General features: G+C 46.3%; 1 protein-coding gene across 2 annotated transcripts in view; it reads left to right on the plus strand.

Moving 5' to 3' along the window:
• Window positions 1-2,183: 2,183 nt before the first annotated feature.
• AGTR1 (angiotensin II receptor type 1) overlaps window positions 2,184-19,876 on the plus strand; it is a 57,361-nt gene continuing 39,668 nt past the window's right edge. Inside the window, exon 1 of one of the 2 annotated variants that reach the window (XM_090053637.1) lies at window positions 2,184-2,422. The gene's annotated coding sequence lies outside the window, so the exon portion shown is untranslated. Of the gene's footprint in view, window positions 2,423-2,591; window positions 2,715-19,876 lie in introns of those variants that run through there. The other variant, XM_090053636.1, reaches the window with a different exon arrangement.

The following is a 19,876-nucleotide window of genomic DNA, read 5'->3' on the forward strand; positions in this document are numbered from 1 at the left end:
GGATGCGGAGCCATGTGGCTCTACGGGGCCCCCAAAGCATGGGGCCTGGGGCGGTCACCCCGATTGGCTCCCCACCAGGGACAGCCCTGCCTGTGGCACTGGGTCACACCCGCTGGGCTGTGGAGGCCCTGGGGGAGGGCAGCAGGAGGGAGCCTCACCCTGTACCCGCCCCCACCCTGCGCACAGATCTGGGGGGCGCATGTCAACCCTGCCCCTGGGAGTGTGCACAGCTCCAGGGAGCTGGCCCCACCCCTTCTGCCTGAGCCCACAGCCCACCCCACCCCATGCACAGATCTGGGGGGCACAGGTCCCCCCTGCTGCTCTGGGAGTGCCTACCCAGGTGTGGAGCTGGCCTACCCTGCCCAAGCCCGCACCAAGTAGGCCGCGGGTGGAGCCTGGCTTCGCTCTGCTGCAGCAGCCACCACCTTCTGCTGGGAACAGGGGGCTGCAGATGGGGGTCAAGGGGCGCCAGTAGGGCTGGGAGGGCTGTAGAGGAGGAATGAGAGATATGAGCAGGGCTTGGGGCCTGTGGGGGGTAGTGAGGGGCAACAGCTGTGCCAGGAGGCTGAAGGGGTCGGGGGAGTGAGAGGCACTAGCAGAGCCGAGGAGACTGTGGGGGGGTCTTTAATTTATCATGGATTTGGGTGTAGGGGGATGGTTATCAGAGAATTTGTGATTTTTCTTTTTTTATCAGGGAAAACCAGGATCCCTGATTATAACAATGGATTGCCTTCATCAAGGTCCAGTCAACATATCTCCTGATATTCAAAGCTTTTTTGGTTAGCTTTAACCATAAGGGGGTGTCACTCTCAGAGCACACCACTCATCCTGGTTGGGACACATGCCTTTTGGGCTGTGCAGAAGCACTCAGACTAGTCTATATCACTACTAAGTTAACACACAGCAGAAATAAGCTGTTGTTTCTTTGCTCAAAAGGACTATGTGACGCATCTTCCTTTTTGCTAACACATAACACAAGCTGCAAAAACCATAACGGACTTTGAATAACCAATTCCAGCCTGGTACATTCATTAGCACAGGAAATTTAAAAATAAAAGAAAGCCATTTCTAAATCACTAATCCCAAAAGGATGAAACTTTTAATTGTGGTGCCAAATTGTCATATATTTCCCACTTCACTCATTAATATTTCCTTTGGACATTTCACAGTGTTGTTCTGAAGAAAACATACACATCTGACACGGCATGAACAATGTCAGGGCAGTGTTGTGTGTCATCATCTCTCTCTCCAACTAACTCATTCATTGCTAAAAGAACATTGAACACTGCTTGGAAGAAATTCAGCTCATGCAGTGCTTCAGAGTTGTATATTTCTCAGTTGAATCTCTGATTTTGCTAACAGATGTTAAAAAAAAATCATGTAGCCAAACAATTCTCTACTGAGTACACGTGCGTGCAGATGCTGAAAAGCATGTTATTCCAGCTAAAGCTATCTTTAGTATATATTTTTTTCTTCCTGCTCTGCTTTTTTTCCCCCTTTGTTTTATGGTTTATTGCTATATTTCCATGATTCCAATCATTTTCAAATCACAAAGATAATACTCCACTAATCCAGAATGGGTTTTACTAGACAGGGTTGCAATGACATCCTCTGCACAGGGCTTTCAGACCAGACCCTGGACAAGACATTTAGAAAGCAGTCTTTTTTGCAGTGGGATGCCACACCATTCATCATAGTGGTATCTATGTGTTTAACTAGTGACACATGGCTCTTAAACTTATTCTGAACTCCTCTTCTGACCAGCCAGTACCAGAAGGGTCTCAGAAATCCTGCTGGGGAAGTTCATCTATGTCATGCTTAACTCAAAGACCTTTTCTTTTTGGCATCCCTGGCCCGCTTACAGGACCTATTTCTCAACCCAAGTTACAGTGCCCACTCCCCTGGCCCCTTCTTTCCCATTTGGCAGCATACTACAGCAGTAGTCCCCAGCCATTTTAAGCACGAGATCACTTTTTGACTTAAAGTGCAACCCAGGATCTACCTCAAAATGCAGAAATAACAGAGACTGAAATCGACTGTCAGAGGCTCCACGATCAACCAGTCGATCCCAATCTAGCAGTCGGTGACTACAGGACTGCAGCTTTTTGTCATGTTGCCCGTCCCTGGGAAAAGCTTAGCTGAAGGGCTCAGGCTATGCCTAGAGCTGAGGAACAACAAACCAGGCAGCCCCCGGAGCAGCTGCCCCCCTGCGCACCGCCTCATCTGCCTCGCTGCTGCAGCTAGCCCGCCCTGACAACAACTCTGGCCCCCCGGGAGGCCGCCAGCCCCGCGCCCCGCTCTCGGGGCGCTGCGCAGAGCCAGCTTTCCCCGAGGGCAGCGGCCGGGCCAGGGGCTGCCCGCGCCGCGCCCCCGCGTCCCGGGAAGGGACAAGAAGTTCCCGCGCCCGGAGCACGGCCACGAGGTGAGACGCGGAGCCCCGCGGAGCAGGCGCACGGCCGGGGGGTGAAGGAGACGCCTCTGGGCTCCAGCGTCATGGGGGGGAGTGGGAGGGAAGGGTCACAGGGGCTCCCGGGAGGGAGGGGTGGAGGGAAGCGGGCTGCGCAACGCCGCCCTGCCTATAAATGTGGGGGGTCCGGGCAGCCCGAGCGCTACGAGCGCAGCAGAGCGGCTGGTGGCGAGGGGCCCGGGCCGGGCGCTCCCGGGGCTGCGCCGCCCGCACGGACAGATGCTGCACGGCGCCGCTCCCGCTCCCGGTAAGTGGCCGCGTGGGCGCGGGGCACAGCCTCCCGCAGCGGTGCTGGGGCACTCGCTCCTGCCCGGGGGGCGCCCACCGCCGCTGCTCCCCCGCCCGGGTGGGACGCGTGAGGCTTTCCCCGGGAGAGGCGGGCATGGCCCGCTGTTTCTGCCTTGCCGCGCTGTTCAAGGTGCCAGCGCTGCACGACAAGAAGTAGCAGAGGGGTGCTGGGGTGCCCCCTCGCTGCCTTGGGGGCTGGCTTCATGTCCATCCAAGGGGGGCCTTTTTCAGAGGATTTACTCTTTATCCTCCGGGCAGCATCACTGTGCTGTCACCACGCTTCCGGACAAGGGTGCGCTTGCAGTTTCCTACCTGTCCTCTCTGCTTTTAAGTTGTACTTCGTTTTTGCAGGGAGGGAAGTGGGATGCCGTGCGTGCATGGTTCCTGGCATTTAAAAAAAAGGGGCCCCTGGAGAGAGCACTGATATCAAGCCCAGCTCACTAAAGCTGTCCCACAAAATTTATCTTTCTTCTGGAGAGAAGTTGGCTAGGTCTGGCTGGCGGGGTTAGGGCAGTATTATGCAAGTACTCTCCAGTTTCTTGTCAACAGTTTCCTGACAAAGTGAAGATGCTGCTCAACCAAAGTGATGGCACTTAGAGCAATAACCCTTTTCAGCTATTCAAACTATTCACACCAGGCCCTGGGGTAAATCCACTGAAAGACATTAACCAATCTATTTTATTTACTGTAGTGCAAGCCTAAAAACCTCAATTTGATTCGGATTCTCCCAGCAGAGCTAAATATCATTCTGTGTCTTCAGAACTAGAGACCTGCATTTAAAATTGTCCCAGTTAATAAAGTAAAAACAATGGTTTTGGCACCTGTTAGAAAGCCAAACTTGGCCTGGGATATGAAATTAAAGCTCCCCGTCCCTGCCCCCCTTTTCATTTTCTAGATTAAAACCACTATTGGTTCCTTAATCTGAACCTCTTTAAACATTTTAACAACTAATTTGCAGTGTATTCCAACACTGAATATATTAGTCTTTATAAAATTTGTGTTATTTAGTTTACCAAGACATCTTGTAATTTAATATAACAATGAACAAATCCACTGGTGCCTTCAGTGCACCTGTATAAATCATCATTTGGATCATAGTATGTACAAGAAATCAATTATGCTTTTTTTTTTATACTTACCCAACCGTGTTGCAATTAATGGTGTGTTATAGGCATAAATGGCAGCAGGATGCAGCCTATAAAATTCTGCAGTTAATCTTGAAGTACAGGAGTGTAGCAATAGTGAGTACTAGGATATCTGCCTGGATAAGGAGGACTGAATATGGTCTGAAGCAGGCTATTAACCTGGTGATGTAAAAGTGCTCTGGCAAGGATGTTAAACATTTCACGCTCTTTGATTAGGCTGATCCATTTTGTTTATTGCTATCACAACCTTTTGGTTACTGGATCTTTCAAAAAACACCATTCCTAAGTCTAAAAATCCAACTTTTTTGACAAGTTTCTGAACTTACCAGTATCGTTTTTTAGCAGGTGCTGAATATTTACTGTGTTTTTCATCTTTACAAACTGAACCACATTCTCACTAAAATGTAAGTCAGGGCAATATTCATTGCATGCCTCGTGATTCATATTACTAGAACAGAAAAGCCAATCTAGCCCTTTACTGCTTGTAGGGGAGAAACTTTCACCATGAGATTTGGAGATGGTGGGTCTCATTTTTTATTTACGTAGACCATTGTATACGGCTGACAGAAAGTGAGTTAATTTCTGATTGACATTGTCCATGGGGAGAAGAGAATCAAGCTCATTGTTCCCAGTGATGTGGTGTGCTCTGTCCTCTTGCCTGGCAACAGCACCTTGTAAATTGCACGTGCCAGTGCCAGCCCACCCTAATTAGAAGTTTCTATGGCAATAATGCCAGCCGAAAAGGTTAGTGCCAACAACATAGCAAAAATGAGAAGCATGTTATCTTGTCAGGTTAAAATATCACCAAGTCTCTGTACTGTTTTTAAATAATCTTTTAATACATGACCCCCAAAACTAATAATAATGCCCACATTTTTACTTTCTTTTTTGTTACTATTGGAAGCATGCTTTTTCTATATGTAAGAGGCAGATACAGAATACAGGGAAAATGGAGTACTGTTTACACTAACTTTAAAGACCATGTCAAAGTACAATATTGTATTTGCAGACACAATTTTTCCCCCTTGAATTTTACAGTGTAACTGGTTTACAGAACACTTCCTTGACACCAATTGCTTTAAAATGTTTACTGAGCATAAGCAGTAACTCAAAAATTGGCTTTGGGATGTTCTATACCTCTATTGCCTCCCAAAGTCTTCCAGATAAGATCTGTTCCACTTAGAAGTAAAAGTTTTTTAAATCTGAAAATACAGTTCTTTTTTCTTTCCCTGGCTCATAGATCAGTACTACTTATAGTCCTTAATTTGAACTTGCTTAACAAGCCTACTAGTATTCCAAGCGGGAATAGTTGCCTGTGCTTGTATCGACTCAAAAATGATCAAATGTAAAGGGTAGGAAATACTTATTTTAGTCTGTATAGTAAGCAAATGCAATTCAAAATATGCATGAGAAGCCACTTTTTTGTGGAAGTGTCATATTCAAAAACTGTTAACATTTAGAGTAGAATATGACTATAAATCCTCAACAATTTTCTGTCAGGTGCCTTATAATAATTGCATTTACTTAGTTCCAGCATATAAGCCTTTGTGCATTATGGTTCCTGATTTGTAATGGAACAAATATTTAAGAATTGGGATTCTTATTTCCCTATTGCAATCTCTCTGATTCCTAACGATATCTTATTTTAAGTTATATGAATCAATCTGTCATTATAAAAAGAGCCCAGTTAAATGCTCATCTCAGAGAAACCATAGATAATATCAGTTAAGGTATTATACCAAATACTCACTACCATATGTTCAAACACTTCTCTCAAGCGGTAACTAACCCTCCATTTTCCCTTAGCCATTTCTGGATTAGAACATGTAAAAAAGTGGACCAAACTCCCTGTCAGTCCAAAGCTCCTGGTATATTCCTGCTATACTCAAACAAATGCCACCTTATTACTGTCCTTGCAAGGTCTCAGGCAATATCAGGCAAACTAATAATTACTTTCTGAACTAAAATTACCTATACTTTATAGCACTTGAGCAGTTTGTATAACAACTTCAATATTTCCAGACTGTTATACACACAGTTATGTGCTTAATAACGTCATCTTTTCTTCGCTCTTCAGTTTCATGAAGGGTCAAGTTCCGTCTTATCATTCTGCCCACAGAAACCAATATTCCTGCATTAGTTCAGTTAAATATTATATGTGATTCAGGTAACATTTTTAATCATGTGTTGGTTGTTAAGCAGCCTCAAAGGGCTATCTACTTCCAGAAACTCCCAGTGAGGCTAAGGAATAGGTGATCAATGGACAAGTGTGTTTCAGTTAAATCTTGGTTGGCTGAGTAGACTACCAAGATGTTTTGACATCTGAATAAATCTGTCAGCCATACAATAGGGTTGAGAGGATGTCAAACCAGGTTCTGACTACTTGGCTGGACCCCCTTGCTTGCAGAGCTTATTGGAGGAAAAAAGAGAGTGTAGGCACCTAACAAAGGGTTCTAGATACTGTAAAGGAAGTGTCTCACACTGAAGAAAGATTGGGTGGGAAAGTGGAAGTGCACCAACTGCAGAATTAAGATACAAACCAACTGACTCCATAATACTAATGGACTAAGCCATGCTGTCTAGTACTGTTGCTAGGGACCTACAGAAGTCAGTGCAGAAACGGGCTGTGCTGCAGCTCCTTTAATCTTACAGGTTCCCCTGCATACCTCCTTGCTGATTGGCAGAGGGGCCATGCTCCTTGCTCCTGATTGGAAGGAAGGCAAGAACTGTAGTTTTAAATATGGCACCGTTTTTAACCCCCAGTTGATCAGCAACAAGCGGGAGGGCCACAGGGGCCCCTCTGCTAATCAGTAGTGTGGAGGGGAATGCTTGGGGGAACCTGCAAAATTAAAGGAGGTGCTGCACAGCCCACTTCTGCCATGATCTCGGTAGGTCCCTAACTATTGTTTACCTGGCTATTAACATAAGTTATCCCTTCATTTCGGGGGGGGAAGGGGGGCAAGAGAGGAGGTTCACACTATGCCAATAACTTGCCCCCAGAAAGTACATGTTTACCAGACTAGCAGCTTTTCAGACATGTAGATTTATTAATCTAATATACTCTCTCTCCCCCATGTGAGTTTGTCTAACTAGATGTCAAGCTTCTAGCTCTTCTTTAAAATGTAAATGTATCACGGTCTGTGGTTGAACTTAATGGCTGGTCTAATCTAGATCCTGGTTTAATGTGCCTCAGAGCATCTCACTATGCACCACAAATCAACAATCTAAGTCAAATGCTAATTCTCAGCCACTGTCTCTTCAAGTATAAATAGGTGATGGCCATTTAAGTTAATCACTGTCTTACTGACACATTCTTGCATGTAATACAAAGAAACATCAAAATAACATTATATCAAATATAGTAATACATACAGATATAAGAAGAATAAAACTGAACACAGCTTTGCACTAACTATAGTTAAAAACTAAACACCACAAAAGTAAACCTAATAATATCCATGTGTACCACATGGTCGTATTTAAATCAGCTGGCACCATATTTAAAAACAGTGCCATATTTAAATCAGCAAGGAGGTGTGCAGGGGCACCTACACCATGGACATATTTAAATCAGCTGGTCCTGACAATCTCCACCCCAGAGTGCTGAGGTAATTAGCTGAGGTCATTGCGGGACCCCTGGCACAGCTTTACGAGCACTCATGGTGCTCTGGTGTGGTGCCAGAGGACTGAAAAAGAGCCAGTGTCTTTCCCACTTTCAAAAAGGGGAGGAAGGAGGACCCAGGAAACCATAGGCCAGTTAGTCTTACCTCGATCCTGGGGAAGCTTTTTGAGAGAATTATCATAGTGCATGTCCATGAGGGGCCAGCAGGGGAGATTATGCTTAGGGGCAACCAACACGGGTTCATCAGAGGCAGGTCCTGTCAGACCAACCTGGTGGCCTTCTATGACCAGGTCACAAAATCCTTAGACACGGGTATAGCAGTGGATGTAGTCTTTCTGGACTTTAGGAAGGCCTTCGACACTGTCTCTCCCTCAATTCTCATTAAAAAACTGGGGGACTGTAGTGTCAACACCTACACAGTCAAATGGGTTGCTAATTGGCTAGAGGCTGCACCCAGAGAGTGGTGGTGGATGTGTCATTTTTGACCTGGAGGGAGGTGGCCAGTGGGATTCCACAGGGCTCGGTCCTCGGGCCCGCACTGTTCAACATCTTCATCAGAGACTTGGACGAGGGTGTAAAAAAGCCCCCTGTTCAAATTTGCAGACAACACTAAGATGTGGGGGGAAGTGGGCACGCTAGAAGGGAGGAATAGGCTGCAATCAGACCTAGACAGGTTACAGGGGTGGGCGGATGAGAACAGGATGAGTTTCAACACTGACAAGTACAAGGTGATACACCTGGAGAGGAAGAACCAGCAACATACCTACAGGCTGGGGAACTGTCTTCTCATCAGTACAGAGGCAGAAAAGGATCTTGGAGTCATCATTGATGCCAAAATGAACATGGGCTGATAGTGTGGGGACACAGTCAGGAAGGCCAATCATACCTTGTTACACATCCACAGATGCATCTGAAGCAGATCCAAGGAGGTGATCCTCCCCCTCTATGTGACACTGGTCAGGCCGCAACTGGAGTACTGCGTCCAGTTCTGGGCACCGCAGTTCAGGAGGGATGTGGACAGCATGGAGAGGGTCCAGAGGAGGGTCACTCACATGATCAGGGGGCAGCAGGGCAGACCCTAGGACGAGAGGCTATGGGACCTGAACCTGTTCAGCCTCCACAAGAGAAGGCTGAGGGGGGATCTAGTGGCCATTTACAAACTAGTCAGGGGGGACCAGCAGGCACTGGGGGAGTCCCTGTTCCCCCGAGCACTACCAGGAGTGACTAGAAATAACAGTCACAAGCTGGCAGAGGGTAGATTCATACTAGATATCAGGAGGTGCTACTTCATGGTCAGGGTGGCTAGGATCTGGAACCAACTTCCCAGAGAAGTGGTGCTGGCCCCTACCCTGGGGGTCTTTAAGGAGGCTGGATGAACACCTTGCTGGGGTCATTTGACCCCAGTACTCTTTTCTGCCATGGCAGGGGGTCAGATTTGATGATGTGATCAGGTCCCTTCCGACCCTACCATTTATGAAACTATGGTAAACCCCAAGAAGCAACTGTCCTGGGGTGAATCGGTGACTGGGTCCAAGTTGTAAGTCTGAAATACACAATGAAGTGAGTGTCAGCTGGGACAGGGGTAATATATAGAACTCTTATTGAAGAACATAGGTACTACAGGTACACAGGCTAAAATAAGAAATAGATGTAAAATTGATCCTACATGTGACATGTGGAGCCATCTAGTTAAGAAGTAGAAGCGTTTGCTAGTTGCAGTGTTTCATTTTGTTCAAACTCTATCAATACATTTGCTTCCCTGAGATTATTTCTACCCATGTGCACCATCCATACAAAGTTATTCTGAACCACTGCAAGAATCAGCAGAGGTATGGGGGTGGGAAGTTATCTTACACCATATTTTGTCCATCCTTTGCAGTCTATAATCAAAGCCAATCACTGCTTCCACAGAAAGGTGAAAGACAGAGTAACAATGTTTGTACCTATTTTCCTTTCCAGATAAATGATTTAAAATTTCCCTTATCAGGTACTTTTCCTTAACTAATGTTCTGCTCCTTCTAGCTTAACTTGTGTACTTGGCAAAATATATTATTCCGGTCAAAAAACAATATTTGAAAGCCATGTTTTGCTTGTATCTATACACTAAGAAGCAGACACATTTTGTAATATTTTGAGGAACATGATGTATGCTTTAGAAACAATAGAAGCTATATAACCTGTACTATGTTTTTCTGTAAATTGTAACAGCTGTGATTGCTTGAGACAAAGCGCATATAAAACTTAATGGCTGGTCTAATCATTTACTGACTTCCCTGTCGGAAAAATGATGGATCAGGCTAAAATTACTTTGAGCTTTCAACTGAATAGTAACTAAAAGGAAAAAACCCATCATGCTCAACAAGGCACAATCTTCCTTTTTTGTCTCTGTTATTAGAACCTCAAACTATTACAAATCCTGGGCTCTTAGTCACCTTTTACAAATACCAAACAGAGTGGAGCTTGCTAGAAAGAAAAACTATCGCTATACAATATATATCAACTGCATAAAAATCTTAGATAGAACGTAGAGCTGTGCAAGTCTTCAAATCCTGCTTTGGATCCGGACCTGCTTTGGATGCTTCGGCGTCCGAAGCGGCACTTCCAGGTCAAAGCGGAATACCAGTAATGGTGTCCTGAGCGGGTTGGGGGCATCTGAAGCACTTCAGACCCACTCCAGATGCTTCAGATCCGCTTCAGCCATTTTGAAGGAATTTAAAAGAGGGAGGGGGAGCGGGGGAGACTGACATCTGTAGGTAGCCAGTGAGAAGGATTTCTCTCTGGCTACCTTTCCAATCAATGGCAGAGTCTGTGGGGGTGGAACTAAAAAAAGTATAAAACCCCTTGTTTCCAGCCCTTTTGGGCCTTTTGCAGCTTGTTCCCTGTCAGCAGCTGTGTGAGAGAGGGACACTGCGACTGAGACGTGTCTGCTGCTTTTTTGTGTTATAAAGGAGTGGTTAGGATTTAGCTTAACTTAGCTTAGCTATTCAATTCAATTATTAGTAGTATTACAATTCAATTTATTTCTTTGAATTAATTTTTTTGGAAACTTGTTTTGGAAACTTTGCAAAAAGACAGTTGTATTTTCCCAGCCAGTGTTATCTATCACTGTGTAGGGAGGCACAGATTGCTTGCTTGCACGCACACACACATGCATGCACACACACGCACATACACAGAGACCCAGAATATAGAAAAAAAAAATTAGAGTGGAAGAAGAAAAAGACATCTACAGAAGAGCAAGACACAGATAATATATTGAGACACAGGAACACACGCAAATAATTTCATTCACACTACAAGATAGACAATATTGTGAGAGCCAAAAAGAAGACGCACAAATAGTTTCATTCACAGTACAAGATAGACACAGATGTTCACAGGAGAACAAGCCAGACAGATATACAAAAGGATTCTTACACACACACACACACACACACACACAGACCTTTTGCAGCACAGGAAAGATCAATATGAAGCGTGCTGGAAAGGCAGGTGCCAGGTCTTCTGGCAGGGGAGGGAGAGGGGTAAGGAGAGAGCTAGAGCTGCAAGTTCCACCCCCGTCCCAGACACAGACACATTCTATTCCCGAGCAGCCATGACATCGGTGCTGCCACTGGAAGCCAGGCGGTGGGAGCGGTGTCTGCACCTAACGTCCCTGTACCTGCACCACCTCTGTTCATTCCAGAAGTGGGCACCAGCAGTGGAATCACTGCCTCTTCCACCCCAATTTCAGCTCTCAGCCCACTGCCAGAGGAGGAGCTGGAGCTGGAACCAGGGATGCTGAGCACACTGGCTCAAGCAATTCTGGGGCCTGAGAGGGAATCAGAGTTAGTGCTCCACGCCCCTCATGGTTCCCCTAGACCCAGGTCTTCTCTGGAAAACAGCACCTCGGAGGAGGCTGAGGTTGTGGAGGCAAATGGCTCAGCTGAGGCAGCTCCTCCTGCTGTTCAGCCTCAGCCTGCTGAGAAGGGGGAAAAGGCAGGATCCTCACCCTCCACCCAGAAGCAGGGGAGTAGTGTAGTATGCAATCATTTTGAGGTGGCAGATGATCCCAGGTTTGCCATCTGCCAGCACTGCCAAAGTCACATGAGCCGTGGCAAGGACGTGAGACACTTCACCACCACGGCCATGCTGCTGCCCTTGCATCACCCCCTTCTTCCTGCTGCTCTGCTTGAAACCAATGCAAGTGTGCCGAAAGGGAAGTCCCCACTCTCTCCAAAGCTCCCTTATCCCAAAGCAGAGGCAGGCCACGTGAAAAGTGGACAGAAAGGGGAGCACATTCCCAAGGCATGCAAGATCACCCAGAGCACTGGGGAGATGCTTGCTCTGAATAGCCTGCCCTTCTCCACAGTTGAGTAACCAGGGTTCAGGTGATTCATGGCACTTCTGGCCCCATTTTACAGAGTGCCCGCATGCACCTCCTTTAGCAGGGCAGCAGTGCCCTCCTTGTATCAGGCATCCAGGGATTACTTGAAGGGGAAGCTGTGTAAGGCAGGGCCGCAGGTAGCCTTGCACTTCACCTCCAACATCTGGAGCAGCTGGGGTGGCAATCACGCCTACCTCTCCCTCATGGGGCACTGTTGCGATCAGTCAGGCCATCGGTGGGCTCTACTACAAGCTGAAGTGCTGGATAAATCCCACACAGCAAAGGAGATCATGGGGGACATGAACCACATGGTGCAGGGGCGGCTCGCTGGGCAGTCTGAGCTCACCTGCGGGTTCATGGTCACCGACAACGGGGCCAATATGGTGAAGGCTGTCTGTGATGCCAACTTTGTTGGCATCCTCTGTGTGGCACACAAGCTGTACCTAATAGTGGGGGATGCCTTGGAGCGGGACAGGGCTGCTGGTGACAGCACTACCACCAGTACTACTACAAGCCAGCTGATTTCAAAATGCAGGAAGGTGGCAGGCTACTTCCACCACAGCATCAAGGGGGGCCAGGTGCTGCCGGAGAAACAGGCAGAGCTGAGTATTCCGCAGCACAAAATCATGCGGCTGTGGAGACTCAGTGGAACACCACATATCCGATGCCTGAGAGGCTGGTGGAGCAACAGAAGGCCATCCATGAGATGGCCTTGCTTGGGGAGATAGGGATCAGCACCCCCCTGAACAGAGCTGAGTGGGGTACCATCTCCCAGATGTTGGTGGTCCTCAAGCCCTTCCTCAAGGCCACCGAAACCCTTAGCGCTGGTGATGCCCTCCTTAGCCAGGTGATGCCCCTAGTGAGGGAACTGGAGAACCAAATGGAGAAGTTCCAGGGATCAATGTTCCTGGCTGGGGCAGGCCACTGTCACCAAACGTGTAGGCACTGGTGAGGCAGCTGAAGGAGGGCATCAGGAGACAACTGGATCCCTTGCAGTCCAGTACAGTCCACTTGATGGTGGGCATGTGCGACCCAAGGGTGAAGGGGAGCACGTGCACTGGCAGCCCCAAAACCCTTGATCACTGGACGCAAGTGCTGATGAACAAAGTCAGGGAGGCCGAAGTGCAGAGGTGAGAGGATGTCGAAGAGGGGGATTCACTTTCCTGTGCCAGCACTCCCATCACTGGCGCCAGTACCAACACCAGCACCAGCCAGTATCCTCCACACCATCCACTGCCAATGTAGGCTATGGGCATGGCTTCAATGCTGGGGTCCAAATGCACCAGACCTCAGCCTTAGGCAGGTAGCACCGAGGCTTCGGTGCCTACCTCTCTCACTGAGGATGTGGAGCCCCTGGAATGTGACCCCTTTGCTACTGGGCAAGCTGCAGACAGATGCCCGGCAACACCTGTCCTGTCCACCGACTAGTGTTCCAAGCAAGTGGGTGTTCAGCATTGTTGGGGATGCTGCGACACCCCACCACACCTGCTTGGATCCTATGTTGATGGAGTGGCTGGTGTTCCTAAAGGTGAACCTCCCGCTGCTGGGGTTCCCCAAGCTCCACTTGCAGATGGACTGAGAGCCACCCTCCTCACTCCATCTGCACCAATTTCCTTTTCTGAGGTTTTGAAAAGCCGATGCCCCGCTCTCAGCTGGAGGGGGCACTAACTGCACTACCAGCCAGCAGGGGAAGAACATGTCGCTGCTGAGCTCATTCCCCTGCCAGGACGAGCTTGGAAGTATGGGATTGGGGCTATGGGGAAGGAGGCGGCCCCAGGTCCTGGGCATGACCACTAAAACTGCATCCTGCCAGGGTAGGGAGGCCTGGTGGGACTGCTGGCAGTGTGGCAGCTCCATAAATGCCAGGACCAACAATCCCCTGGTGAATGGTGGGGAGGAGGCACCATAACCTCCAGCTAACACACGCACGCACAAAGTCCTGGCTGGGGAATCCCCGGACCTGATAGGTCTTTGATAGGCCTGACACTTACAGGTTGTAGTGCAGTTGTGAGGCTCCCAGTGAGATCAGCTTAGCTGCCTGGGATGCCAGCTTTAGAGCTGAAAACCACTTTGTCAGGTTGAGGATGTACCTGCAGTACCTGTCAACCTCTTAGGTAGTAGGAACAGTAACTCACAGACTCAATATACACAGTGGAGTTCTGGCACACTGTGACCGGCCAGACATCTGACACCCAGGCACCTCTGCACTTTTACATGCGGTGCTACATCCCCCTTACCCCTCATCCTAGCCTGTCCTTCACCCTCTGACACCTCCATTTCCATTTTCACTGACTGACTTTCTTGCCTGCATTGCAGGCCAGGCCAGCCTCTGGCTTCTTTACTATTCCTTCCATCCAGGACCAACTGCAGGTACTTCCTCAGCCTGACAAGGGGGTTTTCAACTCTAAAGCTTCCAAAGATACATTTTTTAAATACTCCTTTTTTCATAATACACACATAGACATAAAAACACAAGATAAGCCATCACACACCATGAGTAACATCGTATGTCCAACACAACACGACATCTTAACTTCTTGCTGTCAATTCCTTTCTAAAAAGACAGGCTCTGTGACAGTTTCTCGTGGGTACCTTTGATGCTGCTGCTGCTGATGCTACTGGTGTTGAGCCAGCTAAGTTATTGTACCTGTTGTCAAGTAAAGCGGAAGACCGGGAGTGAGGCTGTAGGGGAGAAGACCTCAGTGGGGCACACTGCCGTGTTGTGCAGAGGCCCCAGCACCAGGAAGGGTGCACCTTAACACACACAGTCATCCACCCACATCACGAATTTTGCCTGTCAGCAGCTTGGGGTGCAGGGCCCCAAACAACAGACTCCCCCTGCAAGACACACACAGCTGGCAGACAGGCTTCATGGCCTGGCAGGGCCCAGCACTCACTCAGGCCTGCTCTAGGACACACGCTCATAGCTGGCAGGCTTTGTGGCCTCGGCAAGAGCTACCACCCCTGCAGTTTTCAGCCCCCTGTGGTGTAACACACAGCTGTGACATGAGTTTGGCTTTCAAGAATTTGGGGTACAGTTCCCTCCAAACTGCTGCACCAGTCTTCTTGAAACTTGGCAGACTTCATGCTCTTAGGGGCTACCACCCCTGCAAACTTCATCCAAATCATACAAAAAACAACAAAGTTATAGATCTTCCATTGATTCCCCATTATACCCTACGGCCGGATCTCTGAGGTGGCTACGAAGCTTCGGAGCCACTTTGGCCGAATTGAGGCGGAAACCCAGTCCAGAGCTCCGGATCGGATTGTGGCCATCCTAAGCGGCCGGATCCAAAGCTGGATCGGATTGCTGCCAAGTCGCACAGCCCTAGTAGAATGCTTGGTTACTATTGGTGAAATTTACATTACGCACTGTAGGTTGAGCGGCCTTTCTCTTGCAAAAATAGATCAGTAAAGCAAGATCAGATTGGCATCCGCTAATGGCATGATGAAGGACAAGACAAAAAAAACAAAGCACAGCATAAAGTAACACGGGCAGTATTCAAAGAAACTGCTAGTGAATCCAGGTGCAGTGAAGGCTTAGAATGATATTCCATGACATGAAGGGATGGTTTTGTCCCTCCTGCTTTCTAGGAAATGCTGTATTAGATACAAAACCATAGCAACAATTAATATACATGCATCTACCTCTGCTGGCCCTCTCCTCGTTTCTAAAACATTTGCTAGTTGCCAGCTGCTGATAGACTGTTGGCTGATAGACCAAGTGTGTAAATATAAAATTGATGGAGACACTATCAAAATGTGAATACAGCTGAAAATGCCCCTGGCAGTTTACTCTAAATTTGTCTAAAGGTTACAACTTTGCAGTGAATGGGACTAATGTGCCTTAGCGTTTCTACCTCAGAGAGACCTCTGTCAGGCATGGGAAAACACTCCAGGAACCCTCTGAGAAGCAACTGTATTTTCATCTTAAGGGACTCAAAGAAAGATGAAAAACATGTTTGGCTGACTTTACTAGAACATGTTCTATTGGCAGTGTCCTCAGGTTGGCCCTAGTGTTGCCTAGTCCAGGCCAGACTGCCTGCTCCGCAGGGAATCTTAAAACATTGTTGCCTAACTACCCGGCTTGCCCATTGAATCTGCTCTTTCAGTCCGCAACACCCGTTTCTCTAAAAAAACCCACAACCCCCTCCCACCTATTTCCCCCGCCCTTTTTTTTTTTTTTAATTACTCCCTTTTACCCCCACCCCAATCCCTGCCCTTATTGCTCTTCCTTTTCTCTTTCTCCTTCCCCCTTCCTCCAACTTCTCCATACCTGCCTAAGGTCCTAATGTCAAGGGCTGAGTGGAGTAAATGAGCTTCCAGTCAGAGTCTGAAGCTGGTGATGTCTCTGGTAGCTGTTCACAGTGCTCTGTCCTCACTTAAAATGTTTATCAGTCTCAGAAACACAAGAAGTCTCAGGAACACATTATGCCGTGCCTCTCATGAAATGGAGGGAGAACTCTGCTACTCCCCTGCACCTAGCCTCACAGCCCATGATAGCAAATAAAGGTTCCTTTTCCTTTCTAAATACACTCTGCTGTTGCTCATGAATGAAAATGAGTAAGTGTTTCAAAGTGGTGCTCCAGCCATCCACTAAGGTTTCGTTACAAATAATAGGGTTCACACATCATGACAAGATGAGGTTTATTTCTTTTTTTGTCCGACTTTCCTTTTAACCCATGACAAAAGCCCTCTCTCAACCCAGAGTGACCAAGTTTTCTTAAAAACATCTTACAAGAAAGCGTCCAAAAATGTAGTTTTCTTCTTACTTACCTTTACTATTTTATTCATTTAGTCTACAAAAAAGCTCTGTCAGTATTGTCAAAGCCCATCTGTGGGGTACCCTCACAGCCCTGAGTTTCTCTCTGCTGTGCTGCTGCTTGTCCCAGGAAACAGGTCAAGGTCTGCCCTGAGATTACTAGAGAAGGGAAGGGGTGGGGGGTGGGAGGGGTGGGGAGCCAAAGGTAAGTAAGGGAGACTACTCCAGTTTCATATTTTTTTCCAACTACTCAGTAGAGTCTCCCTTACTTACCTTTCATTTCCCCCACTCCGCTTCCCTTCTCTACCTTTTGTTTTCCCAATTTCCACCTATTTACATTCTCACTGGCATCCTGTCACACTTTTAGCGTCTTTCGTTCCTTGGAGATCTCAGAACAGCGGAGATGCCCTATGCCTGAAGACAGGTGATTGTGCCTGAAAGCTTGCAAAGAACTTTTTTCCAGCTACTCAGTTGATCTCATAAAAAATACCACATCTATCCAAATAACCTGACTTGCCTATGTCCTTAGACCAACACAGCTACAGTTTCCTTCCTGGACATCTGAAATTCCTCCAGCTAATGGCAGACAAGGTTCTCCTATATCCCTCTAGCTAATGGCCCATTTCTCTGAGATGCCTTTGCTATTGACAAGTTGATTTTCCCACTGCAGTCAGTCAGTCAGTCCTTTGTGTGCCAGTCCCAACAACAGACCTTCTGCCTGTATTAGAGTGGCAATTGTCTTTGTCCTAGAACTCAATGACAAGAGATGCTCCATTTTCAGGGTATGCATCTCTCAGCTCCTCTGACTAAACCATGTCCAAAATCATTAAGGTATCTACAGACAGCATAACATAATGCTTACAGTGATTAAAAGTAGCATAAAAGAATACAGCTTAACATTAACTTTTCAATAAGACCATACATACCATACCAATAAAACAAACTCAAGAAAACAATCATGATATCCCACATCATTCTAAAATATGATGGGGTTCATGACGGGTACGTTACTATTGTACTTCACAGTTCTATTGGCATTAATTTTCCACAACTAATTTTCCCAATAACAAAAGAAAGCTCACTTGTTTAAAACTGATTCCTTCATGGGACTGTTATTAGTATCTATCAGGGAGTCCAGTGTTGGTATTCTGTGTGGTTGAGGAAAAAAGTATAAACAAGGGGTCAGAAAGGCCCTAATTCTAATTCAGGGACCATCACTGGGATGTACACAGTGCATGGGACTAGTGCTTTAATCCACAGTAACCTATTCTACAGCACCTTAAACCAGCACAACAAAGTGCTAATACACTAATGCACAGTACAATAGGCTACTGCACATTAAGCACTAAAAAAGCTTGCACTACTGCACATTAGCACAATCTAACGTGTATTTATTTAGTACCTCATGTTGGAGGTACTACATTTAATGTGCATTAGTAAAAACTTATTAATGCATGTGTAAATTTGCCCACTATGTCTTCCAAAGACAGTAAATACAAATACAAGTTTTGTGAAATGGAAGTAGCAACATTTTCCCACCAGTCTTAAGGGGTTGCTTTGATGAATAATCTGTTTAATATTCATGCAGTACACTAAGCACATAAAGTACTACCTAACTGTATTATTTTTAATCTTCCAACCACTTTGTAGATGTATTTGCCAATATAATACATATTAAAGCATAGATTACTAAGGCAGAGTAGGATCAAGCCATAGATGTTCAAATAATGTACGATATGGTGCACTACAATGATAGAGTTGACATTTTTTTGTCAGTGTAACTACTTCATTTTTCAGTTCTTCCAGCCCTCCTTTGGAGGAGACCATCTGGGCCTGGGGATTTATTGCAACTGAAAGATTTGTTTTAATTTTTAAAGCAAAACATAAAATAAAATGTTAAATACAATGTAAATCCACCTAATTTCTCAAGTTGTTCTAGCTTCTCTTTTTGGTACCTTTACCTCTGGCTTTGCCTCACTTTTACAGCCTTTAACTACCATCTTCAAAACACACATGGATAGGAAACTGTTAGTTCATTAGTAGGTTTACTAACAATTTAACTTATTCCTCTGAGAGACCAATACAAGATAACCCTGTTTAAAATTGTATTAAGTATTAAAATGATCAGGGTACAAATAATTTGGGTCCAAATTCTACTATCTTTAGTCATGGTATTCTATTCTGTGAGCATTCCCATTTTGACATGACAAAGGTAATAGAATTTGACCCTTCAGCCCCTTGTTTGTTCCACTAGCAGTCTGGTGATCTCTTTGACTTACTGTATTTCATTCTGGATCTGGGTTTGGTTTTCTTTTTTCTTTTTCCCTTTTCTGTTTTTTTTCTTATTCTTCAATTTCCTCCTAATCCTTCTCCAATCTAAATTTAAGAGACATTTTGCATCAGTGGGATCTATTTCTATAGGACCAGGCCTTCCACAGTTTCTACAACAGGGGTGGCCAACCTGTGGCGCACACAGAAGTGGCCTCTGTGTGGCATGCAGCAGATGGGGGAGGAAATAGGCAGCACAGCAGCAAATAAGGCTGGAAGCAGACAGCAGAACATCAGATTAGGCAAGGAACACAGGGAAGGAACCAGAAAAAAAGCAGCAGATTGGGCAGAGGAAGGGGATCAGAATGGCCCTTGGGGAGAATGCGGGACTAATCTGTAGCACAACTACCAAAAAGGCTGACTCCACTGTTCTACAACATACTTGCTAAAGCTTAGATTCACATGGGCTGAGATTCTAGTCTGAGTAAGCACTTGTACTTTGCTATTTAACCATACTGTTCTGTTTCTACCTGTGATTTTCTTTGGCAGCTATAATGAAGTATTCATTAAAAGCATCCATGCTGATCTCTGGCTTTTCATCTTTTAAACTTTTCCCTTCACATAGTTTCGAAAATACTTTTTTCAAGTTTCCCTTCTTAAAAAGTGTCCTAGTATGATCTCCCTGGCTGTGAGCATGGCTAACTTGATTATATTAGGGTCACAATTACCTAGTGGCTCAGCCATACTTACATCCTGAATCAGCTTCTGTTACTTAGACTTAACTCAAAACAACACATTGAGTCAAGTGTAAGTTGTAAAAACATATTTTTGGGGGGAAGGAGAGAGAAAAGACTTACATCTAAGCAGCTTTGGCACAAAGAAGAGGGTTTCTCCCCAAAGTTAGAAACCCTTGAATAGAGTGTAGTATCCTGTAAAACCAGACAGACTTACACATGAT

The sequence above is a fragment of the Crocodylus siamensis genome, chromosome 6 (genome assembly GCF_052110815.1).
Source record: "Crocodylus siamensis isolate JL-2025a chromosome 6, ASM5211081v1, whole genome shotgun sequence".
Taxonomy (NCBI): Eukaryota; Metazoa; Chordata; order Crocodylia; family Crocodylidae; genus Crocodylus; species Crocodylus siamensis.